Source organism: Apium graveolens, chromosome 7 (assembly GCF_009905375.1).
Source record: "Apium graveolens cultivar Ventura chromosome 7, ASM990537v1, whole genome shotgun sequence".
In the NCBI taxonomy this organism is placed as follows: Eukaryota; Viridiplantae; Streptophyta; class Magnoliopsida; order Apiales; family Apiaceae; genus Apium; species Apium graveolens.
In genome coordinates this window covers 60,027,703-60,046,542 of record NC_133653.1, presented here as the reverse complement: position 1 = coordinate 60,046,542, position 18,840 = coordinate 60,027,703, and positions in this window count along the sequence as shown.

Below are 18,840 nucleotides of genomic sequence, written 5' to 3'. Positions count from 1 at the left end.
ATATGCATGCTTTCTATCTCAAGTTGAGCCCAAGAAAACTGAAGAAGCTCTAATGGACCCTGATTGGATATGTGCTATACAAGAGGAGCTCAATCAGTTTGAAAGGAACAAATTTGGGAGTTAGTTACTGTACCAAAGAATAGAAGTGTAATTAGAACAAAGTGGGTGTACATGAATAAGATGGATGAAAATGGTGTGGTTACCAGAAACAAAGCAAGGTTGGTTGCAAAAGGATACTCACAGGAAGAAGGAATTGATTATGATGAAACTTTTGCTCCAGTTGCAAGACTTGAAGCAATAAGGATTTTTCTAGCATTTGTTGCACACTCAAATTTTAAAGTGTAATAATTGGATGTGAAAAGTGCCTTCCTAAATGGTGAGCTAGAAGAAGAAGTGTATGTGCAACAGTCACCTGCCTTTAAGGATCCAGAATTTCCAAACTTTAAGTACAAACCACTCAAGTCTCTATATGGATTAAAGCAGTCACCTAGTGCTTGGTATGATACATTGTCAGAATTTCTGCTTAAACATGGTTTTACTAGAGGTACCATAGACAAAACTCTCTTCTACAAAAACCATGGTAATGACATAATTCTAGTCCAGATCTATGTAGATGACATTATATTTGGATCTATATATGAGAAGCTGTGCCAAAGGTTCTTTAAAGTTATGCAGAGTGAATATGAAATGAGCATGATGGGGGAATTAAGTTATTTTCTTGGACTTCAAGTTAGTCGAAGAAATGATGGAATCTTCATCATCCAAACTAAGTAAGTCAAAGATTTATTAAAGAATTTTGGTATGGTTGATTGTTCACCTGCTTCTACACCTATGTCTACAGCAACAAAGTTGGATGATAGATATTTTAAGCTATAGAGGAATGATTGGATCATTGCTTTACTTGACTGCAAGTAGACCAGACATAATGTTTGCAACATGTCTTTGTGCAAGATTTCAAGTCAATCCAAAAGAATCACATTTGATGGCTGTTAAAAGGATTTTCAGATATTTGAAGGGGACTCCTAACTTGGGATTATGGTATCCTAAGGGAACTGGTTTTGAAGCTGTTGTTTATACAGTTGCATATTTTGCTGGATGTAGGGTGCACAAAAAGAGTACAAGTGGGAGCTGTCAGTTTCTTAGACAAAGAGTTATATCCTGGCATAGCAAGAAACAACAATCTGTGTCAACTTCCACAGCTGAAGATGAATACATAGCTGTTGGAAGTTGTTGTGCTCAAGTGCTTTGGAATAGAAATCAGCTAATGGACTATGGCCTAGTGTTACATAAAATTGCCATTATGTGTGACAATAATAGTTCTATATATATTGTGGCTAATCCAGTTAATCATTCTAGAACAAAGCACATTGATGTAAGGTACCATTTTATTAGAGAATATGCTGCAAATGGTACCATTGAGCTTATTTTTATTCCAACAGAAAAACAACTAGCTGATATTTTTACTAAACCTTTGGATGAAGCTACTTTCACTAGACTTATAGGTAAAATTGGAATGCTAAATTCTTCATCCTAAGGCAAGAACTCAGCTAGTGTGTTGCATCAGATTAATTTCCAGTACGTCTATATTAATTTGATTTTATTGGGAATTAACTAAAATATGAAGTATAAATATTTCAGAAATCTCTGCATATTTATTCTTCAAAAGTAAATATTCAACTTGGAATTTTTCAAATTCTAAGTAAACTGCTAAACTGGTAATTTACATTCTTAATATGAAAATTATCACAAGGCATAATTAAAATTGATCAGGAGTATATAGAGAACTGAGTTCTTGATAAGTCTAATTGACTTATCGACAAGTCATTTTAAGACTTCTCGAATGAGTCCTCGACAAGTCAATTTGCTTACTTCTCGACAAGCATTATTATGACTTATCGATAAGTCACTGTAGAGTTCTCTACAAGTTTTAACTTACAGAGTTCTCTACAAGCATTATTTTTAGACTTATCAATAACTCAAAACTGAAATAATTTAATACTAATAAATTATTTTGGTTAGATACTCTTGGCAAAAATATTTTGATTTTCTTTTGAATTTATTCAAATAAAAATTAGAAACTTTTTAGTCCAATTCGGACAAACTGGGTATTTATTTTTACAACTCAATAAGTCAATCCTTATTTATTTTCTACAAAAATAGATAAATTGACTTTTCGAGATGTCTTTTACTTCAAAAATGACTTCTCGATAAGTATAAGCCAAACGTCTATTTTTGACTTCTCGACAAGTCATTAGCTTTTACTATAAATACCCAGACTTCTCGATACATATACATACTTACAACATTCGAGATCTCAAGTGACCTAGTTTCCAATCCAAAATCAATTTCTCTCTCATTTTCACTCCTTTTTAGAAAAATATCCTTTACCCACTAAACTTCATAATCATATCAATGACAACCAACAATATTACACCTTTCAACCCCAAGGAGACCAACTTTCTTGCATTCTTAGATGCCAATCAAGCTCCTGAAGCTTTCAAAAGCTTTGTCAAGTTCTTATCTGAAACCTATTTTGTTGGAGCTCTCACAGCTAACCCAGTTCTGTATCTGGATGTATTGGGTGACTTCTGGAACTCAGCTGTGGATAGGACGGTTATTCATGAGGATAAATCTTCAAGCTTGGTTGTCAACTGTCAAATAAAAGGACAACAAGTGGAAATAACTGAAGATGACATGAACTTTGCCTTGAACATTCTAACTGACAAGGTGGTGGGGATCCCAACTCAGGATGAACTCTATGAATTCATGGATTTTATCAACTACTCTGAGAAGATCAACTTGGCAAGCATGAAGAAGAAGAACTTGAGGAGATAGTGGTCCTTCTTGTTTGACTCAGTAATAAGGGCTTTCACTTGCAGGAAGTCAGGATTTGGAAACATATTCAGTATTTTCCAAAAGTTGGTCTACTCCATGGCTCACAACAAACAGATCAATATAGGACACTACATATTGGAGGAGCTGAGCACCAGGCTGACAATGCCATTGGAGTCAAGAGGTAAAGAAATCTTCCTTCCTAGATTTATAATGTCTATTTTAAACCATAAAGTTAATGACATACATATGCTTGAAGGAATAGATAGGTCACTAATTGGCAATTGTAAACAAGTATCCAAAATTCTATTTGGATCACTTATTACTAAAAATAAGATACAGGTGGGTCTTAGATTAACACCTTTCATGATTGAAAGATTTAAGACCTATCCTTATCCTATGCCAGACATGAGAACAAGTGCAAGTCAACATAGTGCAACAATGGTTCCTGAGCCTGTGGAAGTACAAACACAGGCACACCCACAGGAACCTACCCATGTTGAGCCTGTTTCTTTAAAAACTGTAGAAGCTAGGAAATCAACCACCTCATCTTCTCAAAAGGATGAGGTGACTAAAAATAAGAGAAAGGGGGTAACTTTAGCAGTTATAACTGAGAGTGGTGAGGAATAAACTAAAACTGAGTCACCCTTGGTCAAAAGACCAAAGAAGAGTAAGAAATCTGAGTTGACCACTCAAGACACCTCTGTACCCTCCCAAGAGGGTGCAATTGTAAAAATGGGGAATAAACAGACTCTAGATGCATCCTCTCAACATGATGTATCTATTAAAAAGAGCATTCACCCCAATGCACCTTGTAAAGAGTCTGCACAGCCTGCACAGCCTGCACCTGAAGCAATTTAAGTGTATGGTAGGAGAAATAAGGATGACACACACAGTGAGAGAACATCTTTTGAAGTTCCCTCATCTATTCTGGGGGAGCTACCAACACTCTCATCTGTGCAACACTCTCTCATATCTCAAATTTCTTCTCTACCAACAACACTTGAATTCATTTCTCAAGTGCAAGCTCACTCTAGTGACTTGGCTCAAGAAGCCTTTCTCACCATCCAGACACCTAATTTAGATTGTGAGAGGCTAGTAGCTGGGATAGACCTTGATGACACCATCAAAACCATGGGGGATTCATCAGTTTTTACTGAAGACCCCATGGATGTCTCAAATGCACCTTCATATGCAAATCAGTCTTCACAAACTGTAGGGTTTGAGGGTACTACTCCTGAGGGGGAGCCATCTAAATCCTCTCCAATTTAATTGTAGGAACAACTCCCCTCAAAATCCTAGCTGAAATTGCCTTGGCAGTTGAAGCTAGGAGTACAATTTCCAGTGATTCTGTCATAGGGGAGGCAAGAATAGCACATTCAGGTGACAGTGTGGTGCAAGATACACAAGGGTTTGAGACTGGTACACATGAAGGTAACCCAGTCAAATCCCCTCCAATTCAATTGGAGGTTCCCACAACTAATGTGGAACAACAAATAGCCATAACCACTGTAACTCCCTAAATCCGGGGTCAAGATTTGGTGTCACGAAACAATACTTACATAAAAAAGAATATTCAACCAACCCCTTTTTATCCGGATCGTTTACAGGTTATGGTGTGAAACAAGAATCTAGCCCTTTACAACTCACAGTAACTAGCATACAATTCTAAATACCTTTGAACTAATGCTCTTGTCACATTCCTCTAACATCTTCAACATCTTGCAGCGGAAATTTCTCTAACTCCTGCTGTCTATCAAAGCTAATCACTTTTACCCTTATCTGTTTCTGGCAGAAATAAGAATTTACAAAGCAAGAGTGAGCCAAAAATGCCCAGCAAGTATATAATTTGAGTTTCAAATATTAATATCAAAGAAAAATTCCGGACAAAATCTCTGAAATTTTAGAAGAGCGAAACACGAAAACATTTAAAGGATATACTTCATCGACTTAAAAATCAATTTGATTTACATTGCTATAAATCACATAGGAAATAATGACATTTTTGTAAGAGCTGCAGAATTGCGTGTTTTCAAAATAGCTTTTGGTAACACTTCATACCTGAGCAACGAATGCAACAACTATTCATAAAACAACGTTCAAGAAATTCCTAACTATTCAGTATCCATCATTATCGACTAAGTTTCCATAGACTTAGCCTGCTAAACCAGCCTGATAAGGACAGGTTGAATAATTAAGAAGATCTCAATTCATTCAAGATTCTAATTATCACTGAGCAACTAATGCTGCATCAACAAGCTGAACCTCGAATTTATTTCGAAACACTGAAATTTCCCGAAACTGAGTGCTAAGAAAGAATAACTTTAATTCATAATCACATTTTTTTTTCAAGAAAGAATGCCATTAATGGCGATCAACAAATTAGACTGGACACTAGTTCGCATCTATACTCTGCTGATCAGTTAGAATATAATGCAGATCTATATCTCAATATATAGATCTAGTCGGGTCCCCAGGCACTACGGCCCATATCAAGGCACCGATTATATTTCGGTCCTTAGGATTAAGTAAAACTTAATCCCCAAAGTATCACTATCCAGCCCGTAGAGTGTTTTGATGTCAAACCATTTTGAAGTCAAAACTTCCCAATTCAGGGTTCGCAAATAACCCGAAAGAATGGGTATTTGCTCATGAGAGCAATCGAATTATAGGAACAATAATGAAAGGAACGTGCATAATCAGAGTAATTGCAGCGAAATGTAAAACAGTTAACTATTCTGAACTTAGAATAGGAGCGAATAATATTTGCAGTATTTAAAAAAAAAATCAAGAATACTTGCAGTATTTAAAAGAAAAATCCAGAATACTTGCAGTATTTAAAAGGAAAGTTTGGGAATACTTGCCTCAATAAACTTCAATCGCTATTACTAGTTGACTTTGATTCGACTTGATCGTTTGGCTTTGTCGTCAAACTACTATTCCATTCTGGATTCGATCCCGACACTCAGGTTCTTCGGTTGGAACTTCGTTGATCCAACGTCTAATCACTAGATCAATCCTAGCCCAACGTCACTTCTCGGGTCTTCCGACTAAGACCAAAAACAAGAGTTTCGGTGGGGAATAGAAAAGAAATCATTGAGAGGAGAGTTTAAGAGTTGACAAAGAGATTGAATGGGAGAGACGATAGAGAATTGAGGGGAGGGAGAGGCGGTGATACCAACAGGGGGGTGGGGTTTAGGGATATATGTATTTTTTTTTCTTTTTCGTTGAAATCCTGGTTCGAATCGCGATTAACGATCCGTAAATAAATAATCTACGAGTAATAATAATTCAAAATTTATCCGAACATATTTAAAAATTCTCGAAATATTCAAAAGTTAATAAAATAAAATTTTCATGATTTTTGAAATATTTTAGAATTAAATACTGATTTTACGATTTAATATAATCAGAAAATCATTTAAAGATAAATAATTAATAAAATATTGATTTCTAAATTTTATAAACTCCTAAAAATAATAAATAAAATTATAAAACAACAAAAATAATTTTAGGAGCAATTTTAGCATTTATGAGCATCAATATTTAATTAAAATTATTTTAAACAAATTAAATTCATACAACTCAATAATTAATTATAAAATTAATCTTCACATGCAGCAAATCACAAACAATTAATAATATAGTGACATATAACTGATAGAACCATCACATATTTTATTTACTTAATAATTCGATAATTGCTTTTACATATTGGGTCCGAAAATAGGTTACTTAGCCGCTAAGTAACTAAAAAGATGATACGATTCTAATACCAAATTTGGATAATATCAAAATAGAGCTTTCTATAAAATACTTTATACGAAATTAAGGTGATAATGTCTCGCCTTTTGAGAATATGGATTCTTATCGATATATAAATGATTTGCGTACCGAAAATTTCACACCGGGACTCGTACAGGTCAAACCGTACCCCGGATCGAAAAAGTCAAAACATGAAAAATATTCAGAATTATCAGATTAGGTTAGAAAGGAGTTTTCGGAAGAGTTTCGGGTTGTAAAAACGCAAAAACAATTGAAGTGGAACGATTTCTGATTCTAAAGATTAATTTTATAATTATTTAAAAATAATCATTGTTAATTCTATAAATCCTTATAAAATCATATGATTATTCAAAAATTACCAGAAAATACCAAAATTATCTAGATTTAATTCTGGATAATTAGAAGTTAAAATATTCACATTTTCATCAGAAGTAAACATCCAAATATTAATATCAGTTATCAAATAATTCACCAAAATTCACATAAAATCACATAATAATTATTTATTGATAAAAATAATTACATAATATTTCCCAGGCGAACATTCTTCCCCCCTTAAAAGGATTCTGTCCTCAGAATCATGCTAAACAACAGACACTGATACATTTCGAGTATCTACTTAAAATTTCTCAGGACTCACTACTTTAATCACGTTTCAACGGTCTCCTGCCGTCATCAAATTTATCAGTTGCTCATGCAACCCCTAACTCAATCTTTTATTTCTCACATTGAGAGCTAAATTATTTTTCATAGTCCTACACCCATGAATGCCTTATGGACTCGTTACACTTGTGCCTACAAGACCAACTTATTCATAATCGTTCCATTTATTTCACTATTTCATGGACTAACTTAATTTACACTAACCTTCTTTTCTTTCCAATTCCAATAGATCGTGTTTATGAAATTTCTATTTTCACTGACCGTTCTTCTCTACTTATCACGTCTCCTTCTGCTCAGTTGACTTGACCTATAATTGTTTCCAATCGTATTCAAGAACTTTTAATCGGTCTCTTGCATTTCCTATTCGTCTGCACCCGATGTCCTAAATTCATGACGTCTGATGCTTCGAAATGTTCTACATCTATTCAAAAGCTAAAAAGAAAAATCTCGGCAATTGCATCTACTCACCATTTGGTAGCATACTTCTATTTCTTTTTAATAACTATCAAGTAGCTTCATCAAGCGAGAATCCCTTAATATCTGAAAGAAAGTACATTAATTGGGAACGGAATGAATTAGAACTTTGTTCAAAATCCGGTCTCTTGGTACTAATACTCATTTTGTTGTCATATTAAATTAGATATCAATACAAACTTTGATGCTCACAACGTCCCATACTGAAGTCAACATCAATCATCTGCATTAATATCACCTTTGATATTCAACAACAAAGTAAGTATCAGCATAACCCAGAAGACGGATCAAAACCTATTCTTCAGTTCCTAACTTTTCCAATGCTTTTAACCATTTCCGAACAATCTTAATGGTGTTCACTCTTTTCTGTTTATTTGAACATCTGTTCCTAAATGGATCTTTCCTATTTGGTATTTACCCACACACTAGAGCTCATAATCAATTATAACCAGAATTCATATCTTTGAAGCTGAGAATGCAGCTGTTATTTTCCCACTCTTCGCAAGCATATCTTCAGGAGTTCAACTTGGTCTTCCTTAGTCCTTGAACTAGCGAGGATGTTATCAATAAATACACTCACACTATCCCAATACTACTGATACATTGTGTTCACTTAACCTTCAACTTACAATTCCTGATAATCGACGCGTAACCTCATATCTCTATTCTCTTTTTCCATGACCACTTTTGTGCACAACATAAAATACTCTTTATTTCATTATTCTTTCATTCCACATTTCTGAAGTTTTCCTCCACTCATTATTTCATCTCTATTGAGTTATACGATACAGGGCTTGTGATACCAGCTTGACTCTGTGCAGAATCCAACGAGAAATTCCTACCTCATTCCCTGAGATAATCTTGGTAAAGCATTCGTTCGAACCTCCGGAACTTCACTTTAATTTGAAAGAATTCCGACATGAGATTCATTATAATGTTCTTCTTCAGCAGTTCGCCATCAATACCTTGGTTTAATCATTCCTGTTTACACGCATTCCTTAAATGAAATTTCCATCTTCAATTATCGACATTTCACTTCATTCTCCAATAAATTCTGGCCCAACTGACGTTCATACCTTGCGTATATCCTGGATTATTTTATAAAATTTCTTTATCATCCTTTTGATTCCACTCTCTTCAACGAATTTCTTTTTCTTAGTAATATTACTCTATTTATTATTGGATAAGTCATTTCTGAAGTTCACACTGGAATGAAGGCTTTTATTTGTACTATTTAAATTCTTATTAACAGAGTTATCGAATTTCCTCGGTGGCTATTTTCTTAGCCTTGCTTGACGTATCACATATTGCGTGTTTGACTTTTCTTTATTGACCATCATTTCTTTTTTTCCTGAGTTCACATGCGGACTTCATCAATCTCCGTCTTTCATTGGGTGCTTGAATTTGCGAGCTTTCTATTATACAACAACACTTCCATTCAATCGCTGTTCAAAAGAAGTGTACATTCAAATCTTCCATTAATTCGTCATTCGATATGGGTATACATCCAAGTTCTTCCTGGAACGCTATTGCAGATGATATAATCCCTTTACTTTATCTTGAACCTTCAGTTCTTAAAAATATTCTTTTTACTAGTGTGTACCAGTAACTTCCTGTTACTCTTATTCATTGAAAAGAGCGTATTCTTCTGGATCAAACCTTGCACCTGTTAATGCCATTATTTTTTTCCAAATTCCTTATTGCTTTGATTTCGGAGCTGAAAATCATGTTAAAGCTTGACTCAATCTAATTGGAATCGATCTCCATTTAACTAACCATTAGTTGGTAAAGTTGATCAATTAACTCCTTTAGCTGATCACTTAAACCGAATGCTGACTAGCTAACTGGAATCAAAGACCAATTATATAAAGTCAGTTTGGTCATAACAACTTTCTCAAGAACCGAGATCGCCATTATCTAGAATACAGACGAGAACGACAATATACTTCTTTGTCCTTAACTATAGGGTAATTTTTGAAAATTTGGGCAGCACTTCTCCTACACCATTGACTACCAGTCGGACTCAAGCCGACACCATCACTCAACCATATCATCCGTAATCATATCCGTCCACTCCCATCAGTCACATCCATCCAGTCAACACAATTCAGATTATATCATTTTTGATCAACATATGTATTGTTAACTGGCATGACATATATCTTTTTAATTGGGAAATTGGGTCTTACACCAACAATGATTGATATAACCATACCCTTCTCAGTTCTTTCAAAATATTACATAATGTTATTAATGAACTTAAAATTTGATTTCGAGCGATTCTTTTAATTAATTTCTGGCCATTATTAATCGGTTTATCTTTTAATAATCGCGCCTGGTCTTCGTTATTATCATCGCAATCTGGTGGAAACTCAATCGTTAGAACATTATTTTGTAAAAGATTTCACAGTCGAATCACCATTGCTTCATCTCCACTTATGGCTTTGCATCGAACTCTTATTACTGACCCAGGTATGAGCATTGAATTCACAATCACTTATTTATGCAAGTTAGAAAACTTCACAATTTCTTGAAGAACACATTCGAAGTTCGATTACATTTAAGATTTCTCCCATCTTGAATTTTCACGACAAGTATCTTCCAGCGATGAAGGAATGTTTCACGTCGTAATTACATGTCTGAATCATTGTTCAGCAATTCTTTGATCTTTGATTGTCGGCCCCGTACTCGTTTGCAGTGTCTGACGCACACAACTTTGCTTCCTTATTTTGTAACTAATTTATTCGTTACGATTCACTAACGATTTTATTTTTCGTCAAAATCTTCTGATTTGAAGTGCATCGCGTTAACGTACTCTACTGTACTGATGAGATCCTCGTAACATGAACAACGGTCTGATTTGAGATCCTTGCCATGACCACGTTGCCAGTGTATCCATTCTTCCTTGTTTGTAAATGTCCTTCCTTTAACGACTTGCAATCACATTCTCCTTTGACACGTAATTATACCTGTTGCACGGAGCTACTTTATTTCTTTTGTAATCGTCAACGAACAGACTCGATGCAAGAGGAGAGTTTGTGAACATGATCTTGATTGAAAAACGGAATAAGGAATAACAATGCAACAAACGATTGAGAGAACTTGTAAATCAGAAAATTGAAGGAAGAAAAATGAGTGAAGAATAAGACAACCATATTCGTACTCAAGATGGCCAATCTGTCATACTATATGGTATACAGCACATAATTAGGTGGCGTCCCACCCGACTCTTTGTCATTTCGATAAAGCGTCATATCACAATACTGTTGTCTTAATCAGGAATCAAGGATTTGAGAAGAGAAATAATTCAGAAGGAATATAGGAATTTTTCTTTCGTTTTCGCCTCATATAATTTATCAATAGAAGAAGCTCATATGTATTCAAGAATCAAGAAAACATATGCTACCGTATTAGAAGAAAGGATATCAGTGTTGATCACTTTCCATGCTTCGCCTACATCTGCCTTCAGGATTGTTCGGACACTGGTTTATAATTTAAGTCACATAATTGCTTCAAAATTATGTCTGGAAATGCCTTCACACCAAATGCTTCAATAATTTGGTCTTAATCGCGTCATTCCAAAATTTAATATCACAGCTTCAGATTTCATCCATGTCGCACAAAATATCCGTCGATCACGCAACGCCTCAATTTCGTCGATAAAATATGATTCCTCTTCCACCATCTAGAAGATTCTGCCATTTCCTTCAATCATCCTTCGTTCGTTCGAATCACGAATCTTGTTAAATTTTAAAAAATTTCATAAATTGGGTAAATAATATATTGATTAAATTATTGATTTTATTAAACAACATTTACTTTCATTTTTCACAGAAAACTTTAAACCTTCTCCGTGCGGGTGGGTCTACTTGGCCCTTCGAATAACAACACTGAGTCTAATTCCATTCTTCTTTTTAGATCATTTTCTGTTTATAATAACAAGAACATAAATAGTAATTTGACAACCAATTTGTAAAACTCATTTTATGCAAAAATCTTCTGAAAGTTGATTAAGAAAATCTTTTCCGAAATCTCATTTTAAAGTTTTGGAAATCAAATATTTGATCGTCATTATTATATACATTACTTGCTATTTTTATGGTTTACCAATGAAATGTCTAATTAAAAGAATGCCCATATAAGGTCTCTCCACTTTGGTACTTCTTCCACTTTTCCTTGGATAATACATGCATTTATTAGCCGACGAAACTCCATTCACCGTTATATGCCATTTTATTCCTAACTCGGACCCAACGCTGCCGTCTTCCATTGTCTTTCATATTCTTGTCGTCGTCCTTGTTGTTATGCTTATAACCACGCATACGATTCGACATTCCGTCTGTAAATAGGGTCGCATCATCTTGCTAGTCTTACCTACACCTAATAAGGTAGATATCATTCCTCGTGCAACGCCCGATAAGTGATAAGAATCTTCTCGCAATAATGGCGCCTTCGAAACGTGCCACGTGGGTTCTTCATTAGCTTCCATCAATTGGTTGCCTCCGATGTGGGACTCGTCCTAATATCTAAGTTAAATCGTAGCTTCTCTTACACAATTCTCACAAGAATCGATCGCATATTCTTCAAAACCACATGAAAAGTAGGGTAACATACCCAGTCTCCGTCGATCCGTCGATTCCTCATTATTGTATAATCTGAGAACTCAATATACCTAAAATGTTATGATATTTTCCTTACACTTTCTCAACGTTCCTATCTTAGCAACTCCAGATCGGATCTGCTAACCCTAATTCGCACTCAACTCAACTTAACCTGAGTATGCCTAGGGTCTTTCCTATCCTGTACGACCTATCATTCCTATCTTGCTCTCACCTATTCTTATTTCAGTGACCAATAACCTGTAGCTCTGATGCCAAACTGTAACACCCCAAATCCGGGGTCAAGATTTGGTGTCACGAAACAATACTTACATAAAAAAGAATATTCAATCAACCCCTTTTTATCCGGATCGTTTACAAGTTATGGTGTGAAACAAGAATCTAGCCCTTTACAACTCACAGTAACTAGCATACAATTCTAAATACCTTTGAACTAATGCTCTTGTCACATTCCTCTAACATCTTCAACATCTTCCAGCGGAAATTTCTCTAACTCCTGCTGTCTATCAAAGCTAATCACTTTTACCCTCATCTGTTTCTGGCAGAAATAAGAATTTACAAAGCAAGAGTACTGAGCCAAAAATGCCCAGCAAGTATATAATTTGAGTTTCAAATATTGATATCAAAGAAAAATTCCGGACAAAATCTCTGAAATATTTTGAAGAGCGAAACACGAAAACATTTAAACGATATACTTCATCGACTTAAAAATCAATTTGATTTGTATTGCTATAAATCACATAGGAAATAATGACATTTTTGTAAGAGCTGCAGAATTGCGTGTTTTCAAAATAGCTTCTGGTAACACTTCATACCTGAGCAACGAATGCAACAACTATTCATAAAACGACGTTCAAGAAATTCCTAACTATTCAGTATCCATCATTATCGACTAAGTTTCCATAGAATTACCCTGCTAAACCAGCCTGATAAGGACGGGTTGAATAATTAAGAAAATCTCAATTCATTCAAGATTCTAATTATCACTGAGCAACTAATGCTGCAGCAACAAGCTGAACCTCGAGTTTATTTAGAAACACTGAAATTTCCCGAAACTGAGTGCTAAGAAAGAATAACTTTAATTCATAATCACATTTTTTTCAAGAAGGAATGCCATTAATGGCGATCAACAATAAATTAGACTGGACACTAGTTCGCATCTATACTCTGCTGATCAGTCAGAATATAATGCAGATCTTTATCTCAATATATAGATCTAGTCGGGTCCCCAGGCACTACGGCCCATCTCAAGGCACCGATTATGTTTCGGTCCTTAAGATTAAGTAAAACTTAATCCCCAAAGTATCACTATCCAGCCCATAGAGTGTTTTGATGTCAAACCATTTTGAAGTCAAAACTTCCCAATTCAGGGTTCGCAAATAACCCGAAAGAATGGGTATTTGCTCACGAGAGCAATCGAATTATAGGAACAATAATGAAAGGAACGTGCATAATCAGAGTAATTGCAGCGAAATGTAAAACTAGTTAACTATTCTGAACTTAGAATAGGAGCGAATAATATTTGCAGTATTTAAAAGAAAATTCAAGAATACTTGCAGTATTTAAAAGAAAAATCCAGAATACTTGCAGTATTTAAAAGGAAAGTTCGGGAATACTTGCCTCAATAAACTTCAATCGCTATTACTAGTTGACTTTGATTCGACTTGATCGTTTGGCTTTATCGTCAAACTACTATTCCATTCTGCATTCGATCCCGACACTCAGGTTCTTCGGTTGGAACTTCGTTGATCCAACGTCTAATCACTAGATCAATCCTAGCCCAACGTCACGTCTCGCGTCTTCCGACTAAGACCAAAAACAGGAGTATTGGTGGGGAATAGAAAAGAAATCATTGAGAGAAGAGTTTAAGAGTTGACAGAGAGATTGAATGGGAGAGACGAGAGAGAATTGAGGGGAGGGAGAGGCGGTGATACCAACAGGGGGTGGGGGGTTTAGGGATATATGTATTTATTTTTTTTCTTTTTCGTTGAAATCCTGGTTCGAATCGCGATTAATGATCCGTAAATAAATAATCTACGAGTAATAATAATTCGAAATTTATCCGAACATATTTAAAAATTCTCGAAATATTCAAAAGTTAATAAAATAAAATTTTCATGATTTTTGAAATATTTTAGAATTAAATACTTATTTTACAATTTAATATAATCAGAAAATCATTTAAAGATAAATAATTAATAAAATATTGATTTCTAAATTTTATAAACTCCTAAAAATAATAAATAAAATTATAAAACAACAAAAATAATTTTAGGAGCAATTTTAGCATTTATGAGCATCAATATTTAATTAAAATCATTTTAAACAAATTAAATTCATACAACTCAATAATTAATTATAAAATTAATCTTCACATGCAGCAAATTACAAACAATTAATAATACAGTGACATATAACTGATAGAACCATCACATATTTTATTTACTTAATAATTTGATAATTGCTTTTACATATTGGGTCCGAAAATAGGTTACTTAGCCGCTAAGTAACTAAAAAGACGATACGATTCTAATACCAAATTTGGATAATTATCAAAACAGAGCTTTCTATAAAATACTTTATACGAAATTAAGGTGATAATGTCTTGTCTTTTGAGAATATGGATTCTTATCGATATATAAAATGATTTGCGTACCGAAAATTTCACACCGGGACTCGTACAGGTCAAACCGTACCCCGGATCGAAAAAGTCAAAACATGAAAAGTATTCAGAATTATCAGATTAGGTTAGGAAGGAGTTTTCGGAAGAGTTTTGGGTTGTAAAAATGCAAAAACAATTGAAGTGGAACGATTTCTGATTCTAAAGATTAATTTTATAATTATGTAAAAATAATCATTGTTAATTCTAAAAATCCTTATAAAATCATATGATTATTCAAAAATTACCAGAAAATACCAAAATTATCTACATTTAATTCTGGATAATTAGAAGTTAAAATATTCACATTTTCATCAGAAGTAAACATCCAAATATTAATATCAGTTATCAAATAATTCACCAAAATTCACATAAAAATCACATAATAATTATTTATTGATAAAAATAATTACATAATATTTCCTAGGCGTTACAACCACAGAGCAATCTGTGAGTAAAACTGTGACTTCAGTCACAGGTGTTTCTGAACCATCCACTTCACAACTTCAACAACCACACATTCTCTCTTAATGGCTACAAGAATCTGGCTCTCAACCCACCTCTGTAGATGATCTACTAGTTGAGCAGATTTCTGGACTCGCAAACATTTCACAACATCTATTGATTTCAAACATGAGCAATCAAGATTATCAAGCTATCATGCTTACATACAATGAAGAAGTTGAGAAGCAAAAAGCGAAATTTGTCAATGATGCAGAACAAGATGGAAATGTGGATGCATGGCTCTCTGAGGACTTTGTATTGGAAATGGATCAAGTCTTGGACAGATTTAGGGAAGAATACATCACTATTCTGGGAAGCAATGCAAAGGCCTTGACTCCAGAAGCTGTATATGATGCAATTACAGAAGTATTCAAAGCTCAGCTCAAAGCATTTCATCTTTTTGGTAAAGCTCTTGAAGTCAAGCTAACTAGTCATGAAGAAAAAAAATTAGGAAATTGGTAAATGAGAAGATGGATGAGATTGTACAATCTCAAGTAAAGATCACTTCCAAATTCAAGCACTTTGCTGAGCAAATGTCAAGGATGGATCTTGCTTCTATTGAAAAAGAAGTCAAAAATCTCAAACAATCATTCATCTCTCTTAATACAGTTGTCCAACAGCAAATCACTTTTGAATGACACTAAGGTCAAGCTAGACCAACTTTATCAGAGCATATATGTGCCTTCAGCCTTGCTTATGGAAGGCATCAAACAGGCTGTAGAAGAAACCTTTAGCACATTTACAAGCTCTTATCAGCCTGGCTCAACTTCCACAAATCTGCCAATCCAATCTCTACAAAGCCAAGTTTCAGCACTGCAAGACTCAAATGATTCTCTCACTGCACAAGTTCAAGCCTTGAATTCTCTTGTCAAGAGTCAACAAACAGACATTCAGACCCTGGTGGACTCTCATAAGCACCTTTAAATGCAGAATTCTGTAGCTTTGGGAGCCATCATGAGAAAACTCAACATACCACTACCTTCCCTACCTGAACAAGCAAGGCTAGAAATTCCAACTCCCCTCCTCATGCCTGTCACCAAGACTAAGGGGGAGATTGAGGATAGAATTCAACAATCTACATATAAGGCTAACTCAAGTGCTAAAATTGATGTTGGAAAGGAAAGACTTCAAAGGGCTGTAGAAGGACCAAATCAAGAATTCAATGACCTTCTTGCAGCACTAAGAGTGTCCCTTAAAAACAACTATGTGACTTGCAAGAAAGCCTTGGCCAAGAAAATCAACTTCTTAAGGGTAGTGGTAGTGAAGATTGATGACTTTCTGCAGAAAAGGATTGTCATGAATATTAATGATGGTGCTATAGACAGGTGCATTCAGGTGACTCTCACAAATCTCCAAACTTTAAGAGCATCTGAACTTGATGTGATGATTGACAGAGTAAATCCAGTCATTCAAGAAGATACTCAATTTCTCCAAGAGCTTAAAAAGGCACAGATAGAAGTTTTTCCAGAAGCCTATCTATATCCAAACCAAGGAGTAGTTTACATCTGTCCAATGACCAAACAAGCTAGACATCTTCTTGTTCCCAAACACTATATCAGATCAAACATGAGGTTGATCATGATATTACAGTCTAACTTGAAGCGCAAAAAGAACAAGAAGCATGAAGATGTGGAGATGATAAATATTTTAGAGAAATATGTTGTGAACCCTGACACCATGCTGCCAAATACACAGTATAATCTAAGAAAAGACAAGGATGATGATAAGCAGAAGAAAGATGATCAAAATCCTTTTTGCTCAAATCCAAGTCAATTCACTAAACCATTTGGCAGCAAGGGTGGAGAGAAAAAGAAGGAGGATGATAAGAAAGATGAAGAGAAGAAGAGAAGAAGTGAGAGGAGGAGTAAGAAGAATCATGATGGCTCAGAACCACAGCAAACCCTAAAAATCCAAATAGTCCTAGCTCAACCTTTATCTCAACCTTCAAAATCAACTATCTCAAACATTATACCATCTCAAACCTCAAAACCCAAATTTCTATACAAACAAATAGCCAACTCTTTCCCAAAAATTCCAATCACCACAAGCCAAACAAGTCTCAAGAAAATCACAACCTTACCATTAGCCAAGCCTTCACTAAAAGTAAATCTCAAATCTGTTGGGAGGAAGCCTAAGAAATTCAAGCCTACAGATAAAGGAGAAGTCACTAAAAGGGCCATCTAGAACTGTTTCAAGCAATCTGACTTTCTACCTTTGAATTGGTGCATCTCAGATGAAGATTATTTTCAACAACTTGTTGAGGAAATAGTCAAGTCTGGGTTGTATCTCTAAGGGAAGTTAGAATTTACTATGAAGATGGGTCCTTCACTTTCCTTGGCTGCACTCTATTGGATTCACTTTCTCCCACAGAAATTAAAAGAGTGATAGGACTGCTAAAGGATAAGGATTCTGCTACTAGAACAAGGAGATCAATTCTGGATGAATGGTTGATTGAGAGATAAGAAAGAAGAAAAAGGAGTGAAGCTGAATATGAGAAAAGAAAGAGAATGTATGATGAGGAACTTGAGTTGTTCATAAAAAGGTCTGAAGAATTGAAAGCAAAAGGATGGAGCAGAATATCCAAAGATGGGAAGTTTCTCAACATCAAAGTTGACCAATTCTCAAGGTTTAGAATTGATTTACTGAATAGTGGTTATCCAAGGGATGCCAGGTTTAAACTAGTAGAAGCTCTAAGTGGAACCCCTATTATAGAAGAGCTTGAAATTCTTGTTCAGTTAGGAGATATTCTTAGAGAAGAAACAGAAGCAAAAACAGTCTTTACCTGACCCTTGTAACTACCTGAATCTTGTAAATCTTCTATTTGTATAAAAGCTGTAATTTTTTCAATTTTCATGTAATTACTTTACTTTCCATTTTAGCTTGGGGTTAGTCTTGTTAATAGGCATGAATTTTTTTAAGCAATTTTCTCACAAATTGGGGGAGATTGTTGTGCAAGACATGCCTATATCTCAACAAGACTAAGTCAAATTGACAACCCTAAGTAAGTTGTATTGTTATCTTAGTTTGTATTTGTACTTGTAACATTTAAAGTCTGTAAAAATGGAAAGGAGCAGACTAGAGTCTTTTTCCTTAAACATTATCAAGCCTAAGGATTCTATCTGGAAGAAGATCAATAATATCATGCCTCAGAAGAATTTTGAAGAAGCTTGGAGTTGAATAAATTTGTTTGGATAAAAATACTTTAATTCAAGATCTCTACAAGTCACAGATTTAGTGTTATAGAGAAGTCACTCGAGAACTTCAAATGACTTATCGAGAAGTCAGGAAAGCTACTAGAGAACT